Source organism: Pteropus alecto, unplaced genomic scaffold (genome assembly GCF_000325575.1).
Source record: "Pteropus alecto unplaced genomic scaffold, ASM32557v1 scaffold12, whole genome shotgun sequence".
NCBI classification, from domain to species: Eukaryota; Metazoa; Chordata; class Mammalia; order Chiroptera; family Pteropodidae; genus Pteropus; species Pteropus alecto.
The window spans coordinates 6,901,193-6,929,058 of NW_006432669.1; the positions used below are offsets into that span (position 1 = coordinate 6,901,193).

At 32.8% G+C, this 27,866-nt stretch overlaps 1 pseudogene; it reads right to left on the reverse strand.

Annotated features, from left to right (window-relative positions):
• Window positions 1-10,346: 10,346 nt before the first annotated feature.
• LOC112476247 lies at window positions 10,347-10,462 on the reverse strand (annotated as a pseudogene).
• Window positions 10,463-27,866: the final 17,404 nt, after the last annotated feature.

The window sequence follows — 27,866 nt, forward strand, 5'->3', positions numbered from 1 at the left end:
TAAATAGCTAAAAGTTTGTCATATGTAAACAGTTTATGTTTATTCTAAAAGATCTAAAGGGATAAATGAATCAAAGTACAGACAAGTGAGAGGTAGAATTAATTTGTCTAAACAGATCATTCTAAGCAGCCAGTGGTAGGATCCACTCTCTCTCAAAAGAGTCTGTCAGTTCTCTATAAAGAAATTTCAAGCATGAGCTAATGATTACTATGTAAAAGTAATTTTAGCATCAAAAAGCTTGCTCACTAAGATGATAGATGATATTAATGGGTTTTTCTCTTAATCCTTAGAGCTATGATTCTGTTAGTTGGACTTTAAAGAATAGTTATAAGTTTTTAATTTTATTTGTACCATATTTTTTATAACAGAAGATGTTTAATAATAGAGGATTACTTAACAAGAGAATGGGGAATAGTTATAGGTAGGATAAAGAAAAATGGAAATGATGGGTTGAAGGTTAGAAAAAATATATTCCATGGATACATTTAGTAGTTTTGATACTTATTAGATATGGGGGCTAAAAGAAGAGGGAATAAATGATGCTTCTGTCTGTCATTTTGAGCCAGCATATGGGAGAATAGTAGAGCCAGAGAGAAATAAAGACCCAAAAAGGAGATTAGTTTGAAATTAAAGATGCCAAAATATGATAAAATTTTGAGTTTAAGAAATAGCTGTTATTATCAAATAAAATACAATGAATTAGGGAGAAAAATTAATACACTGGAATTATTTTTTCATTATAGAGCACAAATTGTCAAGAACCTATTTTTTTTTTTTTTTGGAGTCTATCCAAGGAGAGTTATTTTTTAAAGTAATAAAATAGGCCTGATTATAAAATAGCCTTTTCATGAACTCAGGTGATTTCATTCTGTGAAGCTATTCTGTTTGATCAGAACCTTGTTTTAAATATAGTTTCCTAATAAATGATTCCTTTCAGAATGTAAAATAGCGCATTTGAGGAAAAATCGTTTAGAATTAAGAGGGCTGTGTACTAATTTCAACTTTGCCGCAAATTGCGGGTCTTTGGACAAATCATTTCCTTTTCTGTTACACGTTAGCTTAGACTACATTATTTTAAATCCTCTTCCATATTCTGATATTATCTTCTCATCATCTCAGAACTTTCACTAAAGCCTCAAAGTTGAGAACAATAGAAGTTAAGGTTTCAGTATTTAAAAGAATGGTTCTAGACACAGCCATGTTTTATTTACCAGAACATGGCAATTATGGTCCAGCCTAAACAATTAGACAATTAAAAATTCAAAGAAAGTTAAGAGAAAAGAGAAGTCATCAGACTATATAAAGCTGATGGAAGTGGACTGAGTTTTCTTTTTCCATTACTAAGGGGAAAAAAAAAAAGAGAGAGAATACGTCCCTCAAGCCAAGAGAGGAAGCTTCAGAACTCCTTCTGGCAATTGCAGTGTCTGCAGGAAGAAGAAACCTACCTCTCATGCCACCTCTAAATGCTTGTTAAGCTACAGAAACCAGATGTCTATAACAGAGAGAGTGATGGAACATAACATCCTAGAAAAATCTTGGGAAGATGGGCGTAGAAACTAATTTCTGTTTATCAAAGTCATGAAGTTAGTAAGTTATCCTTGAAGGCTGAATGAGATTAAAATATCGTGGAAGATACAGTAAATCTTAGCATTTGAAAGAGGAAAGGTTGGTAAACTTTCTGTGGGACAAAAATTGATCCTAGGCTTGAGCCAACTTGATGGATTCTAGCAAATGCCACCTGAGAGAAGAAGATAACCTCAGAAAAAGAAAATGAAGGAAGGCTCTTAGGGGCTAGAACTTGGATGGGGGAGTCAGCATAAGACATTACTCAGAGAATAGATTGCCTTATCCAGGAACTGACAACATGATAGATCATAAGGAGCCTCTAAAGAACCATCATGTGTAACCCATTAGAGAATTAGTATCTGGGCATCTGCCATGTAGATAGCCTTGATAGCCATATCAAAACAGTGACAGTCAATTAAATCAACTAAGACTTGTGACCTTTATCTTCCCAACATCATCTGAAAGATTCATCAGGAGAAGGGAAAAAAGGGAAAAAAATAACACCTCTTTGGTCCTGCCCCAAGTCTCCTACCCGTGGGGCAAATGTGATCTGGAGAGAGGAGGAATGAGAGACTGAAATTTTGGTATTGGCAGGGCCGGATACATAAGTATTCTAAAAACTAGTCACAATTTTTTTAACCAAAACATGCCTTGTTCTAACACTTTAAAGTATATGGAAAACTGGGAATCCATCCAGAACAAGGAAAGGGTATTCTGGCAGGAGATATTTAAAGGCAGTAATTGAGGAAAAATAATTTTCTCTCCCTATTATAAACTCATTATAAATAGTTAGATAGTCTCTTCTTATTGACATATAAACATCCTTGGTAGCCTTTCATTGGTATTTTTTTTTTTTTAATAAAAATGTACTGAATGCAACTCTGAGTCAGGCAATTTCCTAGATGCTGTCAATAAGTCAGAGAAAAAGACCACCCCACACAGTCTTCTTTCGCAGAGGTTCCAGACATTTGTACCAATAAACAAATCTTGAAATAAACTAAGGGGAAAAAATTCCCAGGATTTCTATGGTATTGAACATACATTATAATAATCATAGCTTCATTAGAGACCTTTCTTGGACTCTTTCCTGGTCAATTTATTAAGTAATTCATGCTAAAAGATTTCAGGAAAAGACAGGGCTTAAGTGGATGATGAAGTATTGAGTATATTTGAATAGGTGAAAAGAAAAATGCACTAAAGCAAAAAGAAACACACTACATTTTGCACAGATAATCTTAGCCCTACCTACTTATATTCTTTGGCATATTACAGAGATTCTTGCCCAATTCTCCATTTCCCCCAAGCACTTATATTCCATAACCATATGCTCAAAATGGACTCTTTACATTTAGGAAAACAAATCGAGAGTGCATGACTTACAGGTCTACAAACGATTAATCTTAATGTTTGGAGAAAGCACGGAATCCAGAACAAATAGATGTTTTACTAGATTAATGAATTGAAGTTATGTTTCTACTAGGCATTTTGCTGCAACTTATGTTACAGAATTTTATGATTTTCATTTAATTAAAAACCTTGAGTGGCAGATAATTTTTTCTCTTTTGAGAGAGAATGTAGAAAAATATATTCCTAGAGTGACAATATAGAATAAAATAGAATGTCACATGATAATTTCCATAGACATATATTCAAAACAAGGTTTGGATAATTCTTCAATTGTCACCTCTAAAATATTTAAAGATGATTCTGCATTTTTGGAAACTTTTATAGTGATGAATTAATTCCCAAAGGTTTTCATTGTGTTTATTTATTGTTGGCTATGAATAAGAGCCATAATCACAAAATTGATCTTGTAAAATAGATCAGAGAATTATTTTTCAGTGTTGAAGTCATTAGTATGAAAGATATGATTTCTACATCAAGTGTTCTATACTGAGTTCCTCAAACTTTCTACTATTTACTATAGTAAATCCTCCCTGAACATCATTAATAGGTTCTTGGAACTGCAGCAAAAAGACGTGTAATGAAACCAATTTTACAGTAGACTAATTGATATAAACGAGAGTTAAGTTTCTATGACATCTTATCAACATTATAAGAAAACAAAATTGAGCAAAACAACATTATATAAGGACCTGCTGTGTTATCTTTAAAGTTGATTATTTGATTTAGTCAATTCTGTTCTCTCTTTTAGGGAAATATATGTGGTATGTTATCAGGTCAGGCACTTTTAAGTCTAAAATTGCCTTAATATTCTGCTACTCAAAAAAGAAGTGTACCGTTTTTCTCCTAGCTTGCCATGTCTCAGTCACATTGGCTTTGATTACTGAATATTCCAGTATAGGGCTCGTCACCAGATTCCAGGGTGTTGAAGACACTTCAGGAGATACACAATATCAAATTGTTTTCATTATAACATAAACATGTTGTGAACCTTTTCTACTGCCTTAGTATTTCTAATACCGGAGCAAATGCAATTGTGAGAAAAATGGCTCAACCAAGGCAGTGGCACCATACCTAAAATCTAGCCTCACTTAATGTCCTTGATGAAACCATAAAAATATTAATTTTATTAAATAAAACTTTTGAATACATATCTTTTAATAATTTGTGTGAAACAAAGTATACATGGAGCACCTCTGCTGCATACAGTAGTACAACATTTACAACAAGAAAAAGTATTTGCTTTTTTGTTCACAGTTCTGTGGTTGTTTGAACTGTGAAACAAACTAGCCCACTATTTTTTCATGAAACACCATTATTACTTAAAAGAAAGACTGAAAGCTAAACTATTATTCAAGCTTATATATTTGGCAGGTATTTTATTTAAAATGAACTAAGTAGATCTGACACTTCAAGGGAAATAACTAACAGTATTTATTGCCAATAACAAAACTCATTGGGCCTTAATTATAATCGTTTTAAAATAGATTTTTTTAATGTCTAAATTTTGATTTCCAATATAGTAAAAACGTAAATAGAAATCTCATCTAAAAAATCCTTTTAAAGCCTCAATAATTTTCCAAATTGTAAATGAGTCTTAAAAGCAAAAGATCTGAGAACTACTGTACGTAGAATGCATGGTAGACACTCAAACTTATCTGTTCAGTGAAATTGGAGGGGTAAAGACTGAAAGGCAATCATGTGTAAGATCATAAAGATCATATCTGAAGAACCTTATAATCCATTGATAAAGAATTTGGACTTCATCCCATATGAACCACTGATATATTAAATGAGTTATTGGAATTTAGGATTTCCAAGGAGAAACAGGTGAATGACGATGGCAAAGATAATATGTAGTTATCAAATAAATTGCTCATCATTTTCTTCCTTCTCATCTTCTGTCCTCTGAATTCAGTCAGATATTAAGATAATTCATTTCTTCTGTTATAATATCTCACACCATTTATCACATTCTTTCTATTTTTACTAGCTTAATTAAGTCCAGTCTCAAATAGTCTCATGTCTAATCTGCTAATTTCTATCTGGTTTCTGTGCCATGAGTCCTTTGCTCTTTCAACCCATCATGAAATCAGTTGACTGATTAATCTACTTAAAGCCAGTCTTGGCTACATCTTCATTAACCATTAAACTCATTAGATATAAAACAAACATTAGTGTTAACTTAGTGAGATGATAAATCTTAAACTTCTCAACATATTAGCCAAGGGCCCTAGTAACCTCTCTGAGTATAAATTTCACTTGTTCTCTAAATAAAAACTTTAACGAAAGCAATTTATTCATTTTCTCTTTAAATATGTCATATCTATTTTAACCTTGGTACCTTTCTTTATATTATGTTTTCCAGCTTGAAATGTCCATATTTCTTGCCTCATCATTTTATTACATTTAGTAAGATAATCCTTATAAAGCAATTAGCAAAATGCCTAAAATATGTGTTATTTTATTCTTATTATTGCTAGTATAATATCCTGGAGGGCAGAAACTATGTCCTGAATCTCCATCACAACGTAGATGTTTCTACACATAGTGCATATTCACAAAACATATGTGGTTAATAGCAGTGATTACCCACATGTTGACTGACTGACTTTAAAGTTTGGGAGAAGAGCCACTCATCTAAGAAATCTGCTTAACAAGGCATAAGATCTTAAGAAAGACAAAAATAATCCTCAAACTCAGGGAACCATAAAGTGCTAGATATATATTTCTGTCTAGGAATATTATACATTTTTATCACCTAGACAGAGAATCGTCAATAGTCTAGTATTTGCAAAACTCTCGTTAATCAACTTTTCTAGGTAAGAGAAGTTCAATTAAAGTTTAAGTCGACAGTTTATGAAGTTCATACCATATATTGAGATCTAGGTAATATTACAAACAAGAAGGTTACATTGGCTGTTACAAAATAGTGGCTTAGAATTGGAGAAGTTTTGTACTATGGACAATTCTCCTGATGTGTCTCTGATACTATGGAGTGAAGAAGTTATAGAAGGAGCCTATTCTATATTACACAGAATCTCCATGTAGAATAGATCTCAGAAACATACCTCCATTTGCTAACATTTTAGTGAGGATTAACATTTTTTGGAAGAAAATATACATGTTGAGGACCTAAATAGAGTGATGTAGAAGAGGAACTGACTGAGAGAAACAATATTTCCCATAAAAGAGACAGGAATTCAATAGCAGATTGAACGGATTATGGGGAGCTAGTGCCCTGAAAAGAAAAGCAGCCAGATTCAGTTACAGCATACCTGGGAGCAAAACCCACGGTTTGATGCCATTTGACACTGATGAGGAGCCATCCTCTCTGTAATCAGTCTGGATAATCATATGTGTAGTTCCGTTAGATGGTATGCTTCATTTATTTTGAAATACCAGTCAGAGAATTTGAATTGTGTGTTTGTGGGAGATGGTGTATATTCTCAAGTTGGAAATCATTTGCAAGTAATTTAAAGATTTTGCTAAAGGAAAACTGTAGAAGGAATAAAAATAATGATAAGCTTAAAAACTAATAGCTTAATTATCTAAATAAAATAAATCCCATTTGTTAATAAAACACTTTTGATGGACTATTGTGCTTTTCAAAAGAGTATAGCTAAAGCTTGGCCAAAATAGGCCTTGCTGAGAGACAGAATGAGCTGAATGATTCTGCTCTTTTAAAGTGGGAGGCGTTGTTTTGTTTTGTTTTGTTTTGTTTTGTTTTTGTTTTTGTTTTAATTTCTTGTAGTAGATTTAGGAAGACGGAAGAAGCAGAGAGGAACAATAGAACAAGAGGACAAGAATCTGAGGAAGATCCTTGGCCAGTGAAGGATCAGACTTCCAAGAATACAATCTCTTTCCTGTTGTCAGTCTCAAATCTGTAGCTTAAGATTCTATACCATACACAATCACTTTATGTAAATGATATTTTGCAGAAATCAAGGCAAAAGCACTGTTTCATGTTGGTGTCATTTCGAGATGAAGAAAAAGAAAATAACATTTTTTATAGGTGAAATTAGGAAGATGAGAGAACTAGAACTTTGGGAACAAGATGTAATAAAGAGACATAAAACCCCCTAGTGAGCTCTCAGAGACATTGTAGAGAGCAAGTGGTAGATGCCGGAGAATTTGAACTTTTCACCTTTTCAGGGGTAGATCTTCAAGCCACTTTATTTAACGTATTTTAGAGAAAGGAAAAGTTTTACGCTGGAAGACCCATAGATACTCAGCGGTTGACATATAGGCTAATGGCTGACCTCTATTTTTCTTCAAAAATTAGGAAAATCTAGGATGGTAAAGACCACATCAGTATGACACAGTGAAACAGGTCTCAACACAGACCAACATGTTAGCTGTATTCCTGACTGAGTTGGGAGCTAAGTCACTGGAACAAGTTTCTGTGATATGATTAGACTTTCTTGGAATGTGTATTTGTCACAGTTGCTGTTATGAAATATGATTAATTATATGAGGTAATTATAGTTTTTTTCTCAAGTATACTTAGGTTTGACTTCTTTTTTCTAGAAATTAAAAAAGGCAATATTGTTTGTATCTTGATAGATAGTGTGCTGTTTAAGGCCAGTATTGCAGGGAAGAAAATGGCATTGACAGAATGTGGAACGCATTGGTGAAACTAAAGTAGTGGTACAGCAAAATGTTAACATAAAATGTCTTAATCTAAGGGAGTGACTTTGAAGGGGCAGCTTAAAAACAAATATTTTCTTTTTTAGTAGAAAATAATGCTTTATAAGCACTCCACTTAAAGAACAGGTTAGAATAAAACAAACAGCCATACCACCTGTGATTTTGCAATTTCAAAGGAAATCACCATGAATAAGATACAGAAGTGCAATAATTTGGAAATGTGTTAAGTATGCATATATAAATCTTTTAATTAATTTCAACTTAAAATTCCATAAGTTCTAACTTGATCATTCAGTATTTGTGCATTCAACATTCTGAACCACCAAAACCAGAAAGGATATTTTAGTAAAAATAATAATTCAAACATAGACACTTTCATATTAATGTCAGCTTAAAAGTTAATCATTATTACTTTTCAGTCAAATATACATGAAAGCAATACCATGTCTCCAGCAGTGGGATAGGGTCAATGGGACACATTGTTTACAGAAATATAAAACAAGTTTTCTGTCCACATAATATTCTTAAAATATTCTTGGGGGTGGCAGAAAGTTAATGAGCAGAAAAATAGACATGAATAATAGAAGTTAAGCCATAATTTAGAGAATCCACACACTATATAAATGATCAAAAAAAGTGGTTTTATAGAGAAGCAGTTATGGAGAGATTTATTGGAGTAGCGGGTCTATAGCCAGTCTTGAAAGATAAATGTGAGTTATTAAGGAGGGGAGATGATCTATGTGAAGGAAATGAAGAGCAGAGACATACATGTCTATATTTCAATGGGAGAAGATCCAGTTGGGGAAAGGAATTGGGGGAAAAGTAGAAAAGAAGAAAGTCATGAGTAGACAAGTCAAGAAAAGTAAAAAAGAAGTAGTTATGTAACAAGTGATTTGAAAGCTGTCATTAAAAATAGCAACAAAAAGAAAAGAGAAAATACTGTTGTATACAGAAATGAGAAAACCAATGATAACCTTGGAGATTAATGAAAAGAAGAGATTTAGTGAAAGCCTGTAATTCAGTCCATTTAAAATTGTATTAGAAATAAATAAATAATAAGTAAGTAATAAATAAAGAAGAGATTTGGAATTAGAAACTTTAAGTTTAAAATTTGTCATTGCAGCTTATTAGCTATATGACTTTGTACAAGAAATTAACCACCATGAATATCCTCAGATCTAAAATGGAAATGATAATAATTAATTCACAAGTGGTGAAGTTAAGATAGGACAATATTTCTCAGAGTATATAACAAAATGTCTGACAAAAGTGAAATATGTGTCAAATAAATGTTATCGAAAGTGGATCTGGAAAGTTTTGAGCTCAGGTGCAAATCGTGTGTTGTAGATATGTGTTAGTAAAAATCAAACATATATTAATATCAAGGAGCCCGTAGAGTAAGATTTATTTGATGGTTCAGTTCATTTGTGTGAAATCAGCAAAGGGTCACACAAAGAGAAAGGGAGCAAGAGCAAGGGAGAAAGCGAGGAAAGGGAGAGAAAAATAGAAATTAAAATAAAGAGGAAAAGTTCTTCAAAAGCTGGAAAGGAATAGAAGTGAGGACACATGAGTAGTAAGGAATGTAATTTCCTTACTAGGGAAGGAAAAACGTAAGGATATGGGATAAAATACAGAAAATGTTAAATTCAAGGTTTTTTAATCAAACATCTTCGATCTTAACGTCATTGAATTACCTATTCAGAGTCAAGATAATAAAGATTAATGGCAGTATCCAAAATTACGACTCACCTGTTTACTTGCCATCATCAACGGGTGATTGATGGGACCATTGAACAATGGCAAACACATTATTTAGATGTATGCCAAATTGTCACACGAAACTTAGGTTGCTTAGTTCCTGTTCTGTAATATAAATTTGTAATATTGATGTGGAACTGTCACCTCATCTACAAGGCCTTCCTTGGCCATTCTATCTAAAATTATACTGCCACTCCATCACTCCCTATTGCTTATTGCTTAAATGTCTCCATAGCATTTTTTGGAAAAATACGTCATTTTTTCCAACTGACATATTTACTTGTTCTGGTTTTTCTGTCCCCTACACCTACTAACTTGTAAAATCTGCAGAAACTTATATTTTGTTCACATTGTTCACATCGAGAAAATTGCTTGGGTTGTAGAAGTCACAATGTATGATGTAGAATGAATGTTTGAGTACCTATATGTTTTTATTATTTAATTCAGCAATATCTATTGCTGATAATACTATGTGCCAGATACAACTCTACATTCAGAGGATATGATGCTGAGCAAGAAAGATGAGATTCCCATATTCAAATTCTTATTCTAGTGATAGAAGTAAGAAAATGAGTAAATACACAAACAAACAACAAAAATAAGCATATTTTGAGGTGTGATAGGGCAGTGGTAGGGCCTGGGAAGTACTGCTTAAGCTAGGGAAATGACATTTAATTGAAACCTAAGGGATGAAATGTAGCCAGTATACAAAGAGTCATGACAAGAATATTCCAGACAGAGCAAACAAATGCAAAGGCTGAGGCAGGAAAGAGTTTAGAATAAGAAACAGAAAGGAGGCAAACATGGAAAGAGTATAGTGAGTTAAGAGGAGAGTGGTTCAAGGTAATCATAGAAGAAGGCAAATGCCAATCATATTATCGATCATTCATTTTATAAAATACCACAGTATTTATTTATTTTATTTATTTTTATTTACTTTTATTTACTTTATTTATTATTATTATTTATGCTTACAGCATCTGGTCTTCCTAGGAGGTCTCCCATCCAAGTACTAACCAGGCCCGGCCCTGCTTAGCTTCCAAGATCAGACATTGGGCTTGTTCAGGGTGGCATGGACATAGACCATGGACTGTGGCTTCACTAGGGCATGAACCCAGGACCTTCTGTGTGGCAAGCAGACATGCTAACCGCTACTCTATGGAACCACGTCCCATAGTATTTATTTTTTTAAATATCATGACACTAGGAATATTACTATTGTGATGTACATAAGTATGGTATACATTAAGAAAAAAAAGTGTTTAAAACTCATTTTTTAAATTGCCTGTAAAAAATTCTAAGGATATGCTTGTGAAATTATGTTGCGGATTTAGTATGGAAGAGTAGACAACATTTATTCCCTGGACAGTTTTCCTGGTCCCAGCTCTTTCCTCTTAGGTTTTTGCTCTTATCCCTGACTCTTTCCTGATTTCTCTTGTTTTATTTAGCTTCAGCCAGAGTAGTCTTTTGACTGTCTACCTATTATGTCATACACATTCCCATATCTACCTCTTGGAATATTTCATTACTCCCCCCTCCCTCACATGCACTTCTCCTATTTCATTCTACCTATTCAATTCTTATTCATTCTTTAAGAACTTTTACTATCATTCAGGTGAAATGTCTCCTAATCCATTCGACCCAGAGTGACACTGCCCTCTTTCAAGAACAATTCATTTGGCACAAATCATACACTCTTCTTTCAAAATATTTTGCATTACCTGGATATATCAGGGTAGACTAACTACTGAAACAACCATAAATATCGCAGTGACTTAACCATATTGTTTATTTTTCATTCAATGTTGTTGTTGGTGGTTTATATTGGGAATGAAGGGCATTCAGGGGCCTATACTCCTTTTATCTAGTGGCTTCGTAGTATCTTATGGTCTAGGTATCCTTCAGAGATTCTTGACTACCTAGCCTGGCCAGCTAAAACACAAGACAAGAAAGCATAGAGGATTGTGTCCCACATGATTGTGTAGGGCATTTAACCCACTGTAAAGACTTCAGCTTTTGCTCTGATTGAAATATGGTGCCATTGCAGGAATTCATCAAAGAAAGAACACGGTTAAATTGTCTTTTAAAAGGAACTCTAGGCTATAAGTGGAGAATAGTAAAGAGGCTAATGCAATAGTCCAGGTAAGAAATGTTGGTGGTTTTGACCAGTGTGGTAACAGAGGAAGTGGCGACAGTTTCTGGATATACTTTAAAATTATAGCCAACAACATGTCCCAGTGGTTTGCATATGCAGTGTGGGAAATAAAAAGGAAACCAAAGGTGATAGGAATGACAAAACCTAGAATATGACAACATAGGCATTTGATAAATAAGTTTAAATAATGAGTAAAAAAATGTGTTTTTCTACCAAGACCGGCTTTTACAACTTAGACATCTCTTTGACATTCGGCCCTACATTTTCTTGTATAAACGGGGAATATTTTTTCTTCCATTATAACCCTGAAATCCAAATGCATATTTTAGGTATTTATGGATTAAGAGCATAAAGATTTTTGATCTTCTCTTATAATATCTCCTTGATTGTTAGAATACCCGAAGGATGCATAATCAAAAAACGGCTTTATGTTGCAGGCCGATAAGGCACATAAGACATAAAAATTGAATGTAAACCCTTGTCACTAGTATGAAAGGGAGCGTCAGTTTTTAATGATTTTTTAAGTGATTCTGTCACACACTGGGGACCTCTCTCAGTGCAATTTCAACCTTTAACTGCCTTTATTAAAAGTACATATCATCATGTGTATACAAAAGCATGATATAACAGATACTATTTATTTCTTTCTCTTATCTCCACTATCTTCATCATAGAAAAAAAGTTGTATAGCTGTACTTGCAGGAGCTAATTAATTCTATATGAAGGATATTTAAAAATAGAGAAGATGCACAAAACAAAGTTAATGTTTTAATATGTTTTAGGCTGCTTTGTTCTTCCTATCACAAAATCCCACCAGCTAAAGGCTGTTCATGTATTATTGCTTTAACCTCATGTGTTCTTTGCCCTTATCTATGTTTATAGAGGATCTGGACTAGAATATGCAACTTCTGTCAGATTCCTATGATTTGGATTATGTCCACCCCTACTTTTGAGTATTTTCCAGAATCTCTCTCCTATTCCCAGTGTAATAACAAGATGAGGTCAAGGACTGGAGTGTACACATGGTGAAGTGCATCCTCTTTCTCTTTTATACACAGAGATTGTGGAGAAACTAAGAATATTTATCTCTCCAATGTTGCTGCACTTTAACCAGAATTTCTTATAAAAGTATATGATAATTGTAAATACTACAAAGGCCTGATTGTTGATTTACCTAGAATAGTGTCTATTTTTTATGCATAATATATTCTATATTGTAGCATATTTTCACTGGATTCAGCAGACAATTTTACTTTACTGTAAAGATACATTATAGTTTCAAACTTACATGACCTAGCCTTGTTTGCTCTTCTAGCACTATAGAGGGTAGAGTTTATTCTATTTGCTGCAAGACTTTGACTGGAAACAGCTTTCCTGAGTAGAGTGCTTTGGTTGGTAGCTTTTTTCATTTCGTGCAATAGTGTGAAAAGCTGCAGATAATGCAGACAAGTAAGGCTTTAACACTTTGCCTGTCTAGGGGATGTTGCTGATGTCTGGACAAAGCTTGTACTCAGAAGGTAGCCTTGGTCTGTTTTTTTTTTGTGTGTGTGTTCAAATCCTTATGTAAGCTCAATTTATATCATTCAGTTGTTCATCTGTGCACTGTTAAGAAGGGCACTGCACTTTAGGAGCAAGTAAAGGTTAACTCTTGCAATCCGCCCATCATATAATGGGATATAGTGGGGTATTAGGTTTGCCTCGGCCCGTTCTAACAAAATGAACTCTTAACTTGGAATGCAACTGTGAAAAGAAGTGCTTTAGTTACAACGCAATAGGTAGCATCAATTTTGCCCAGCACAAAGCTGTAGGTGGTTAACAATGGCTTGCCACACTGCTGTTAATGGTAGCACTTTAGATCAGTACAACCCTGTAAGTGGTAACATTTAAACTCAGCACAACAGTGTAAAAGGTAGTCCTTTCATCTCATTCAAAAAGACTCTGATGTGGTTATTCCCACTTTCCAGTTGATTTTTGATAAGACGCATAGCTGATAATGTACACTATTTTTGTTACCATTCTCATTGTCACAGGACATTAAATCAATATTAAGTGAAAATATCCATAGAAGTTTCCTTAGTATCAATGATTTCCTCACATATATAACTCATTCTTTGTTTTAAAATAAGTGAATTCAATATGAAAATAATCTAAACTTCTCAAACATGTCTCTTTTAAACAAATATTAAAACATTAGTGAAAATAATTGGTATAGCACAGTTTTGAAAAACAATCTATAGAAGAGCAAAATTGAATATACAATAAGACTGCACATGATAAACTATAAAGTAAATAGTATATACATGTGTTACCAATGTTTTCCTCCAAAACCTTCTAATTAAAGAATAACTCATAACATAGAGATTGTGTCCGTGATGCTGAGATTTCAATTTCTAAAGCATCACTGAATTTCTGCTTTTTTCTTCCAAGTATATATTACATTGTATATATACCGTTAGTTGCAGATGACAGTGTAGTTTTTATCAATAAAACTAGTAAATATTGAACTTCAGTATGGTGCACTGAATCCCTGAAAAGGGTCTTGAGCCTTTTAAAACCTTCCTGCTCAAAGTGTGGGTCACGGCCCAGCCCAATTAGTGTCACCTGGAGCTTGTTAGAAATGCAAAATCTTACCCCTAATCTACTGATTTAGAATCTGCATTTTTAAAAAGGTCCCCCTGACTCAGAAACTTTAAAGTTTCAGAATGACTAATCTAAATGACCTAGATAATCTTTAGGGTCTTGCCTTTAGTGAAAATTCCATCCTGGGCCCAGACATCACAATCAAAATTAGAGCTTTTGCAGGGTAAGTCAAGGAAGCTGTTAATGAATTATGCCAGAGTCCTTTCTTTAACATTTGGAGCCACTTTAGGACTTTCCTAAAATTTCCAGAGATCGCTTACTTCCTGGATGAAAGATGCTGCCTGGATGAAAGAGAAAATTAGGATATCATCAATTCAAGTAATCTGAAATCCTATTCAAGGAACTGAATTCAATGATGGACTATCTTATAGTAAGAACAGTAAAATCAGGAGGTTCTCCTGGAAACTCAGAAAGACATAGAGATTTCTATTCTCATAGATGTAATGAAAGATCACAGCAAACTACCAAGATCCATCTCTTGTACGAATATTTCATTTAATTGACATTCATTCAACCAAGATTTTTTAGCATCCCATAAACACCAAAAATCGTGGATTTGGGGAAAACTTTAATAGGCATGATTCTTAAAAAGTCTGAAGCAAATTATCTTAAAGAAAAGGTTTTTCTTGTATGTTTGTTTCAGAATTCAAATTAGCACAGCATGCTTATTAGTATACTTAGGAACCACCGAGACAGGCATTAAATAAACATGCAGCGGAAGAAAAGATCTGTTTCAATTGGATTTTGTGCATTAGTGGATAGTCAGTTCTTTATATAGAATTTTCCTGATGGAGTGCTAGAAGTTGACTGATTTTTTTCTCATTAATTTACAAAACATAAATTGCTTTTCTTTGTTGAGGAAGCACCAAGTCATCAATATAAAAGTACTTCTGTTTGCTATACTCTAAAACTAAGGATGTCAATTAGACTAAAGATTCACAATTTTATAAATGGAAAAAATCATAATAGTCACAATTATATTGGGTTGAAATAGTCATGTGTATAAAACTAATATAATTGAAAAATGATTATATGTTCTGGTCGGTTATTGATTCTGTTATATATGAGAAGTTTTCTTCAATCAATAATTAGCATGAAAATAAATAGCACTTAGTTCTTGAGAGAAGTTTTCTTTATGTATCTCAGTTTTTAGATAATATACACAGTAAAGTATTCTCTTTCAAGCCTCAACTGCATAATGAATTAAGAGTTAAGGAATGGTTTCTGATCTAGAAGACTCTTCTATTGTTATAAAAGGATATACTAAAAAAATATATATATAGTGTGATTCATTTAAGTAACAACTATAATTGAACATCTACTGTCAGATATAAGTAAATATAAAACCAGTTCTATGAATTGTTCTTGGCTCTGAAGCCTGAGTTTCCCCATATAGCAAGTGACCAATTCTGACCAGATCAGAATCAGTCCGCCCTAGTAATATTTTCAATCACTTCAGACTTGAATAGTCTCATGAAAAATAGAGATTTGCAAAATTTAACTGCTTTTTATCTTTCCCTTATTGTTACTGACTCTAAACTTCCAAAAGATTTCAAATTCACCCAAAGGAATGACAGTGAGGGAAGCTTATAAGGAATAGAGTCTCTTTTTATGTTTAGGACTCTATGAGGAATACCAGAAGTTGGTTAGTTTGTGCTCAGTTAACTACTGGTAATCAATTACCTACCGGTAATCAATTACAAAGCGCCAGGGTCCTCACTCACTATTTTCTGACACTGACTGTATCCAATTGCTTATTTTCAGGTACTTTGCTTTCTCAGTTCAAGCAAAATTTTATCTTGGGTCTTCTGTGTGGCACATTAAGTGTTTCTGAAGTGTCCAACTGACCACTTTCTCTATAACCTCCTGTCCAATGAATTCTATGGAGAAATGACCATCTTTCTCCTACATCTCAGTGGGTGATCTGCTCCACAGCTTCGTTGAGAATTTTTCACTTTTGGATCCCTTTTTCGGGTGGAGACAGGGGAGAGGAACCCCCGCAAGTGCTCCAGCATCTCTTCTTAGGGTCTCTGGTTCAGTGACTTCTTCCTAGTCTTCTCCAGTTCTTCAGGAGCAGGAAGTTCTCCTTGATGTCTTTCTCCTTGCTATAGCAACCTGCCATCTCTTTTTGGTATTCACCCACAAATTTGAGCCATTAGAATGTGTCTGGAGATTCTGTAGGTTGCAAGAGTCCATATAGGAAACATGCCAGTCTTTCTTACTTTCGGATATTCTTACATATTGTGGGAGGTATGTCAAGAATCAAAATTTTAGACTCTCCAATTATTACTTTCTAAAACTGTATCCATGCTACCCTTATTCTGGAGTTCCTTTTCATGTGTGCGTGCACATGCGACCTTTTTGATTCTTTAATACCTTAGTGGATGATTAGGAAAGTGTGCCTTTTGGAAAGGTGCTACTTCTAAATTTAAAATCCAAACTATAACTCATTTTTTCTAAGGTGTGGGCTAAAAGTCCAGCACTTTCCATTTAGCACTCAAATGGAAAGGAACAGTTGATAACCTAGAGGAGCAAAAAAGGACATGCCTATGTGACACTTCACATTATCATGTTATATGTGATCATAAAATACTGCTAGTATTACTGTAGAACTTTATGGCTTTCACAGTAGGGAACAATTCATATTTTACTATACATGAAAAAAAATTTTTACTGACAATCAATGATAGATTTCATTTTTATCCATGGTAAATATTAAAGTCAATTTTTAAAATGCTATAAAACTCAAAACTATGCCTATGATATACATGCCTTTAATAGTGCTTTTTATTAATCAAATAATATTATGAAAATTTGATATGATTGTTTGAGAGGTAACATTTAAGAAAATTAAAATTATGAGTCAGTTGCACTTCTTTGAATCTATTTCCAAAATTCTGCAGATAAGTGGTTAATGGTTTTCAAATCAGCAGAACATTATATCTTCAAAACATAGACTGTGTCTAAAATAAGTACCTTTAAATCTCAATTGGTCATTTTCAGTTTTTTTAATATAAAAAAGATATCTGCATTCTGTAGGTATTGAGAAAATTGGATTTTTTTTAGATCACCATAGTAACACTCTTTAATCATCTTATTGAGTTAATTTTTTTATAATGCCTCCAGTTTTCGTAGGCTGGATATTGACATATAACTTTAGATGAGAACAGTTTTCTGACAGATTTTTAACAATTGATTCACCCATGTAAGAAATCAGTTTTAACCTGTTATTGATTTGTCCATTATTTTACTTATTATGCCTGTAAGATCTTATATATATATAATGAACATGCTTTAAAGAAGCCAATTCTCTATTAACTAAAGTTTCAATTTGAGATTATTTTGGTGTTATTTTCAGGTGTTATTTTCAGATTATTTTGGTGTTATTTTGTTCTGAAGGGCACAGATGTTATTGCATTATATATTTTGAAGTACAGAAAGATAGGTTATATTTACTATATACAAAGCATTTTTAATCTCATATTAAACTTCTCCCACCTCTCTTGCTAAATACCAATGTTTATATGCTTACATTCAGACCAAGTTCTATATGCAAATGTGTCTCACAATTCTTAGGTGAGCCATCTTTAATATCTCACTCAGACAACAAGAATTTATTGAAATGTTTACAACATATTTAATTGTATGGTATTTGATTTCTTAAGCAGCCTCTTTTCAAAGCTTAAATACCATATGGGAAAATGACATATTTACAAAACATTTAGAAATCAATAAAAATAGATAATAAAGAAACTCAATAAGGGTCATACTACTTTAAAATTAAAGTGAAAGCAAAAATCTTTCTGATGATGGCAAGACTTAGGACTGACTTTTAAGAATTGATAAGAAAAAAACATTTCTCTAAATTTTAAAAGTATTAACAAATTACTTTCTATGTGAGCAATGAGATTAGCAGTAAAGTTTATGTCTCCTCTTAAAATAGAATATTGTGAGCTAATGCAGCTTACCACAAAATTAATGTAGCACATTTAATGATTTGCATAATTATTTTTATACTTCATATTAATTAGATATATAAATTGTAATAGAGAAGGGGAAGGCCAATGACTAACTTTGCTCCCTTCAAAAGGTGGGCTAAAGCTCAGTCACTCTGAGTCTATTTACTCCAGCTTCCAAGGATAAATTGTCCCTCCTCATCCCCTAGATGAGTGATCAGCCCAGAAGGATTGGGGCAACTTACTGAGGAATCCTCAGCTAGCCTCCTGCAACTAGAAGGCAAGCTTAAGAGAGAGATAAGCAGACACCAAATTTTTCAAACATTCTCATATACAGAATTCTTCACTAGTATTGAAACATCTTGCTGATTTGAAGTAAGGTTCTCTATTTCATTGGAAAAATGGATGAAAATGGTATATCACTCAAGTTGTAGGAAATGAAAACAGAGTTTTTATGCCCTGTCTCATTCCACTTTGCTGTCTCATTAAATGTGAGAGAAAAGAGATAGCATCAAAATGAACTCAATGAGAAAGACTTTGTTGCTTTTGGGAATAAGTTATGTTCTGTAATAAGGAATATTAACTTCTCCTTTCTTTTCCCAACTCTACATATTAAAGAAAAATTCTACTGTTTGGCATAGAAATGAAAAACAAAAAATAAAAACAACCCAGGATAACATATTTTCAATTAGCTTAAAGAGGTTTTTTTTTTTTTTTTAAATACAGTTGATCACCAAGAAGCACTTTACTTAGTTTTCTTTGACACTAAACTTGTACTATATCTTGACAACATTTGTACTATATCTTGACAACATTTGTACTATATCTTAACTATCAGGATAATTAATTGTTCTAGTACCCTTCTCACTGTATATTCTCTCAAAAACTTATTTATTTATGTTTTTTTGAGCTTATGTCTCTCTTACTAAACAATAGAGATCATGTATTTCTTATTTCACATTTTATCTTCAATGTACTTGATAGGTATTTAATAAATATTTGTTAAATAAATTTCTAACTTTACCTGCCAACTGCCTATGATTTATTTCAACATTTATATTCTAGATTTGATCTTTATCCAATATGTTGAAAGTAGAACTTATCAATATTTATATTTTCTACTTAAAACCTCAAAAGTATGGTTATTTCTTACTTTTCACTCTTCTCTAAGTTGACTAAGCTCACTCAGTCAACTATCAAGTTTTATGTTTTCTTTTTTTCTGGCTCTCTTGTGTATACCTCCTTTTCTTTCTACCTGGCTATTATCAACTCTTTTCAATAGTTTGTTGCCCCTCAATTACTTTTTACACATTAATAATAGAAAACATCCTCAGAATGCCTTCTTCTAAGCTTTGCTTAGAAATGTTCCTTCCTAGTAGGAAAAGAATCTACACCTGATATTCAAAATACTCCACAGGAATTTCCACCACAACCTTCCCAAACCTATTATACATAAACTCTTCGGCAAAGCAAACTTTGTTAAAAAACTAGTCAATCTAAAACTTCTCTTTTCTTAAATCTCATCCTACTTTGAGACTAATCAATTCCCTCTTTTCCTTGAAACTTTTTTTGATTTCCCCAGTACAGTGCTGGTTTCTTCTCTGAACTACTCTGCTACTTTCTCTCTGGGCCAGCCATTTGGTAAGGCTGCATATGATATTTACGCTTATGTGTAAACATCTCACTTCTACACTTAAATTTTATTTGTTCAATAATAGGAAGAATGTCCTATGCCTTTGTAATCTTATCACATTACAGACTAGTTTATATCTGCAAAATGCATAGCCATTAACATATCTATATACATATATACATATCTCTATTATCTCTATTATGTATACATAATATACAAGAAATGTATTATGTATACATAAGAGATATAGAGATATATACACATATAATCTATAATATAGAGATTCCAAAATTTATCAGATAAAGTACAAGTTCTCAAGAATCTAGTAATAGTTAAAAATCATGTAGATAAATGAAGAGATGTAGACAAGAGAATTACCATGAGATAGAGACAAATTCCTGTTGGAATATATATTATATTATGTATAATAGATTTCAGGGTCTGATTTTATATACTCACCTCTAGTTTCTATTATGATTATTTACTTTATTAAGTAATAGCAATCAGAAGAGAAATGCATTGTTGTTGGAAAATAGAAATAGACAATTGATAGAAATATAACTTGCTAACTTACTCAATTCAAGGGAGATATTTAAGAGGAAACTGTAATATTTACATTCTGATCTCATAATAAGGCGAGCCAAGAACATAGCTAAAGTTCCAACAAAAGGAGAAGAAAGTCCAATGGACATTGTAATGATCAGGCACCATTTCTTGTTACCCCAGTTAAAAGGCCTATCCATATGTTAATGATACGATAGTGAAAGGAGCCTCATGCAAATGAACTATAGCTAAGTTATTGTGTCATCTGCTGAAAATCATCTTAATTAAAAAAAAAAAAAAGTTTAATGAACCCATGATGTCCCACCTAATAGCTAAGTTGCATTCTTAGCAGTTAAGTCTTTTGGATTACTGGCAACTGTTGGAGGCTACTGCCTCACTTATTTGCCCAGAAAGTTGCTCTCAGAAGGAAGGATCAGGCCCACAAAAACAACAGAATAGTTTGTGGAGTCCTATGTTATTGCCCTAGCTAACTCATGTAGGCAGTAAATTTGCCTGACTATGCTTTTCATTTTTATGTAGATAGATAGATCATAGACAGACAGACAGATAGACAGACAGATAGATTATTATGAAAGGAACAGTGTGCTTCTATGTGAATTTTAAGTCTATGAGTATGCATTAAGTAGAGATCATAGAAGTGTGATTAGTCTTGCAATGGGAATAAACATTGTAATATGACCTGTGAAAATTAGTTTCAATGCTATTCTTCTTTCTCCCTGATAAATATGCAGTCCATCTTTAAGCCTGTCCTTCACCTTTCTATGCCAGTTTCACATGATTATTCCCAGATGGCCACCTTTCTTCCTGGAATTGACATTAGAATGACAGATAATGCAAATAGCTTAAAATGATTCTTTTAGATCAATGCATAAAAATCCAGGTAGAATTCAAATTTTTGTCCTTTTGTCCTATTCATACTTATAGTTATGTAAACTTGCTTTGCGTTAAAATATTGATATCTATCTTTAAGACATCTATTCTTTGTGACTTTGAAATCTCTGGCTTTTTTTTCCCCACTAAAGTGCTCGGCTATCTCTAAGGGAAAAAATAAAGATATGTGGAAGATTTGTAGAAAAACAAGAAGCATCAAAGCACAGAGCAACATTTAAAGGGAATATGTAATACCTATTTTTGTTCCAGTAGAAACATCTATCTTTTTAGATTAAAAGTTAAAAAATGTTAAAAAATGTGTCCACTTGGAAATGTTAAGAATATTTTTCTCCATAAAAATTTAGTGTAGAAATTTTAGTCAATGCAATTTAAGTGTTTTAGTAAGAATTTGGGGATTTTTTTTTTTTGATAGAAAGTGTCTTTGACACACAACTCTATAGAAATAAATTTAAAAGATTTTGCATGTTCCAGAAATACTGATTCCTAATAGACTATCACCTCTGTATATGTGTGCACATAAAGCCTCTACAGTCCCAAGATTTCCCATGTTTACTCCTTAGACATTGTGCATCCAGTTCTGGGATTGAAAACAAAGAGTGTACATGATCTGTCTAGTGTTAGTAACAAATTATATTCCAGAGTACTTAATCTAAAATTTGGAGATCATTGAATCAGAATTCCATGATGGCTCAGGCAGCCAGAGAAAGGAGAAAGCAGAAGTCCATGAATGCTGATAAGATCATGTAAGATTCTAAAATGTCAAGATCAGATTAAGGCAAATATATATATATATATATATATATATAAGAAGATCTGTACTAAATCATGCACCCCAAATAAAGAAAGGTATATGAAGAAAAACACAATTATGCATTTCTTATCTTCAGAAATGCTGGGCATTATTCAAGGTATACTGCATTCTAGACATATACTAGAAACTTCACATATCTTATGTAATTCTCGCAATCTTAACAACATCATATGTGACTTATTCATGTTCAAACCTTATTGAAAACATTTAAATCAAGTTCTGCCTAACTTCAAATCTGATGATTTTCATGTATAACAAAGTAGAAGGGAATCAATTGATTGTTAGTCATCCAAATAGCAGGTAAGTAGGTCTAAATAATCATCTTGCCACAAATTTGATCTGGGATGTAGATGGGATGTAGGAGAAGGATTCTTATAGTAAAATGGTATCAAAGAAGACAGTCATCAGTTGTAGGTTCAGTGATTAGCTGTAGAACATTCTAGGTGGACATTCTGGACATTAACTTGGAATGGTACATGATAAAGAAGTGAAACAAGTCAGACAGAAAAAGTTCAGAACCATATGATTTCACTCCTATGTGGAATATAAAACTGAAAGAACAAACGAACAAGACAAATGAACAGAAAACTCATGGACATAGACAACAGTTTAGTGGTTACCAGAGGGTAGGGAGAGGAGGGAGGTAGATAAGGGCAAACGAGGTCAAATACATGATGATGGAAAGAAATTTAACTTTGGTTGGTGAATACACAATGCAATATATGTATTATTAAATTGTACGTTTAAAACCCATATGATTTTATTAACCGATATCACCCCAATAAATTTAATTAAAAAAAAAACTATTCTCTTTGTGTTTGAGAAAAGAACACTAGCACAGTATAGAGAAATAGGAATACATAGACCCAAAAGATGAGTGGTAAGCAATTAGACTGAGCATCTGACATATTACTAGTGATTATAGGTAACATCTGTACAGATCAGAAAGACCCTGACTGTCTAGATTCTTTTTTTCCTTCATAAGGTTATAGCTAGTGCTTAATATAAGCATTATTGTGTTCAGGGGACTGTGGAACATACGAAGCTCAAGAGGATCCAAGTATAAAATTAAGAATATATTGTTAAAGAAAGGGGAAGGAAATTGGAATTGGTTGATAGTTCTATCCTGGTTCAAGCTGAAGCAGCAGTTAGAATGTAGGGACAGATTTTCAAGAACATTCACTTAAGAACTTTAGATTGCAGAGACAAGATGTGTATCACCATCTCTCAAAGCTATTGTAGAACTGATGTCCATATTGAATAGAATATTATAGTGGAAAGAACACAGGCTTTGAAAATAGAAAAACCAACATTAATGTTCTCACTTCATTGTTTACTAGTTGTCATTCTTACGTCAAGGTCTTTGATTTTACAATGTGCCATTTTCCTTTTCTTGGAATTATTGAAAAGATTAAGTGAGATAACAATACTTACACGTCATATACTATGTGCAAGGCACTGTGTACAGTGACTCAGATGTATTATCTTATTTATTCCTCATAACATAATTATAAGGCAAAGTATGCCATTATCTTTTTAATATAAATAAGGAAATTAAGAATTGATTACTTGTTCAATGCTACAAAGGTATTAAGTGGAAAAGCTTAGGCAGTCTTTATTTAAAGTACAAACCGCTCTGATAATGTTTGTAAAGTACTTAGTATGATATTTAACACTTAGGAACATTAAACAAATATTACATTTCTTCTTTTCAACTAATTGCAAAATATTAAGACTGTGGAATCCTGTTAAGAATTTCTCCAATCTGTCAATAGGAAAATTTTGCTGACATAATGGTCTGATTGTAGTCCTAATACATCCTATTCTTTATAAGCGGTATTATTTATTATAGATAGCATTATAAAGGAATAAAATCTAAGTGACAAATTTACAGAAAAATGTAGAAATTCTTTTTGGAATATACTTTACCTGATAGTGCTATAAGCATATTCAAGGACTGGAGACAAATTTAAGCACAGGTAAAACCAATATACAAGAGGTGGGACCATTACTTTGGGAGGTGGATTTCTGTGAGAAAGGACAGTGACATTTGTCATCTTATTAGGAAAAAGCATAGTTTCAGCTAAAGTACAATTTTAGCAAGAAGGTGAAAAGAATTACAAGGAAACACGTGGTAACACTCGACTAAACAAAGCAGGGATTCCAGTGGCCACATGTTAGTAAACAACAGAAGACAGATAGAAACTTATAATGAAAGGCGTTGGACTTTGTTTAGATGGTTTTCATTAAATGCTCCAGGTAATGAGAGCAGTTCTAAGGTAATTGTATAGCACGGATGGCAATGGTTTGAAAAACAAAGTAGAAACAGTTCTTAAAGAGAGCAATAAGAAAGCAGAACCTTGTACCTGGAGAAAAGCAGAGGGTGAACACTCAATTATAAGTGCACAAGTATGCATGCAAACATAAGCACATTATTGAAACTGCTTATTTTGAGGGTTGAACCTCCATGGTTCTTTGGTGAATGATAAAATATAACATTCTTCACTGCTTTTATAAAGGCAATACAAACTATTTTAAATCTTTATTTTTCAAGGTTTTAGCAAACACAGTGAAGATGATGATTTTCCTCTAGAAGCTGCTGTACTTTTTTTACACATCGGAAATGATATTTGAATATTTACTCTCAAGAACAGTGTGAAACAAACATCCACCTCTTAATAGTCATAGTATTTCATATTATAGTTTTCTAGTCCAGAACACTATATCAAAAGAATACTGAGCTATATTGCATTTCAATAGTGTAGTCAGTTCAGTAGCAGATACATTCCAAAAGCTGTTTAAAGCCACCAAAATTTAGAGATCCCCAAAAAGATATAATTCATGAGTAAATTATGTACAGCTGTAATTTATCAGATTGATTCAAGGATGATAAATCTTCCTAAAGACATAGAATTAATCACAGTGCTTCTTATATTTATCTGAGAGTTTAGGAAAGGTAAATATAAAATAAAAGTTGGTTCAGATTCTTTCAGTATGCTATTAGGAGTCTGTGGCTGGTAGTAAACAAACAGTAGAAAATGGACTTGTGTTCAATTTCTTTTAAAGTAAAACTGTGTTTAAATCAATAGTCCTATTCAATAGCTATGAATCTGCCAATTTTAATTCTTTCATGATTCATGTATGGTATAATCAACCCAAGGAGTTGAGAAAGGTTGAAGGAGATATGTATAGTCTTCACTACAAAGAGATAACCTGCAAAATTATAGATAAGAAAGCAAAATTATAGATGAGAAAGCAAAATTATAGATGAGAAAGTTATATTTGTAGCCAATGGTCAGTCCAGTATAGCAGTTTTGTATCCTATGATGCTATAACTTTAATCAAACACTGAGAAAAAGACCTCCAACTCTTTACAAATAAGGCTAACAGATATCTAAAATCCTATAAGAGGTATTTTGTGAAATTTACTCTATATGGGACAATATAGGTGAAATTAACAGAGGTTGTCCATACCTATCGTATTTTGCATTTTCAAGGATTTACTAGAGCCACAACCTACAAAGATTGATAATTACTCAGCAGCTAATATGTAGCAGGCAATTGCACTAATATTTTCTCAGTCCTTCAAAAACCAGTTGAAGTACATCATATTTTTTAGACTTCCTATGTGGAGAAATTGAAGCTCATAATTATCAAATAGAATGTTCAAAGTCAGAAAGCTACTAAACTGCACAATTCAGATTCAAACTCAGGTTTCCTGACCTTAAAACTAGTGTTCTTTCTACATGAAGCAAGATGTCCTAGAAACAGAATGGGCTTTAGGAGTTTGGGGTCAAATGAATCTGTGTTGGAAAGATTCTCCAACTTACCAATTGTGGACCCAAGGCTAGCAACAATTCCTAAAATACCGCCTTCCTCCTCATCTGTAGAGTGAAAATAGCAATATATCCTTCTCAGAATTGCTATAAAGAGTACAGATAACAAATACAAGTTGCCTGAGACAGCAATAATATTTTGGTGCTTTGGATGAATTACGTAAAATATCAATAGTTTATGAAATCTTAAAAATTGCACCATATATATACTCTATTGAATTCCCTTTATAGAATATTGAATTTCCTTTTTAGTATGTAGTCATTAAACTCATATTATTGCCTTCTTTAGTCTTTTTGAACACTTTTGATCTGGAAGATCCTGAGTTTCGTAAATTGACAATGTACTAGCCTGGGATGTCAAATGCAGCCTTTGCAAAATGAAAGCTACCCTTTATTTTTTCAAATTGTAGGCATTATAATTTTGCTAGTATTTATCCAATTAATCACAATTTTATCAGCATGCATTTTATGCATTTAATCAGTCTCATATTATTTAAGACTATTTTTTATTTATCTGTTATTTGAAAGGCACTCAGCCAGACGCAGAGATTCAAAACGTGTAAGACAAAATTCTTGCCTTAGAGACATTAACACTCTCATGAAGTTGACACATAAGTAGACACATGAGCACTATAATTAGAAGTAGAAAAAAACCTGGTAGCATATACCAAAGGGGCAAACAAGGACTGCCCCTTTACATTATGAAGTCAATGTAAGTTTGGAAACAAAGAAAATGACAAGTATCGGAGCCAACTAGACTCCAGGAAGTTTGGAAGCTGAATAGCAATGTAGAACCAGAGTTCTGGCTCAAGGTAGTTAGTCCAAAGTCATGATGCTCACAGGCACCATCAATATGAACAGTAAAAAGCCAGAGAAGGAGCATGTAAAAAGTAAAGCAAGAATAAAATCAGGCAAAGAGGAAGCAGACAATAAGGTAATCAACAAAAGAAGAAAGAAAAAGAATATTGGGAAAGGGAGCAAAAGATATTAAAAATTATACTTTTATTCTAGCATCAAATAAAAAAATAAAACACCCAGAATAACAAACACAATATTGAAGAAGAACAAACCTGGAAGGCTGACAATAAATTTTTAAATTTTACTTTACATTATGTTTGGTCAATTGTAGATCTACAGGTTTCATTTGAATCTCCAGATTTTTCTAAATATGTTGGAATAAGAGCCTAAAAATCTTGTCTGAATTCTGTTTCTACATTGTTATAACTAGAATAATTATAAAAATCTATTATATAATATAAAATAAAAGTTGGTTCAGATTCTCTAAGCATCAAGATACAGCATGTATTTTTAGAAGACCACAAATAAAATTCCATACTTATTTGAAATATTACTTCATTTTGTGTTGGTTAAAACAAACTCCTTGCAAGTTGAAGTTTTAGGTTTGAAAATTTTCCTAAAATTGTCTTGTATCCATATATAACAAGATGTAATCCCAAGTTTTCATGTAAGCATGATGTTCTTTATGTGTTTTTTATATAACAATTCTAAATATCTATATCAAGTATTTTCATCCATTATTTATTTTTGTCATGTAAACATGATCATCTCTGTTTGTGGAATCAGTCTATAACAGCAGAACAAACAATATAAAGAGAAATATAAACTTATTTGTATATTTTTCTTCTCAAGTTCAAGTTTTTATACTTGCTTTTTTCTTTTTTACTATAGTAAGAGTGGAAAGATTGTGGGAGCAGGAGATAGCCCATTTAAGTGTTCTGGCTCTTAGCAAGGGCTATCTCCATGATTTGAGAGAGGATTACCTAAATGTCCTGGCTAGTTAAAGGAAGAAAATGCACCAAATTGGATTAGTGATTCTTAGTGTTAGGGATGAGAGAGATGTGGGCTCGGTGCGGAAACAAATCCAGTATTCACTATGCATTTTCCAATTCTCTGGACTTTACTAGCTATTTCCATGGCCACTAGTGTCAGCCTTCGCTCCTTAATCCAAGAGCTAACATGCTAAATTAGAAATATCTGCCTT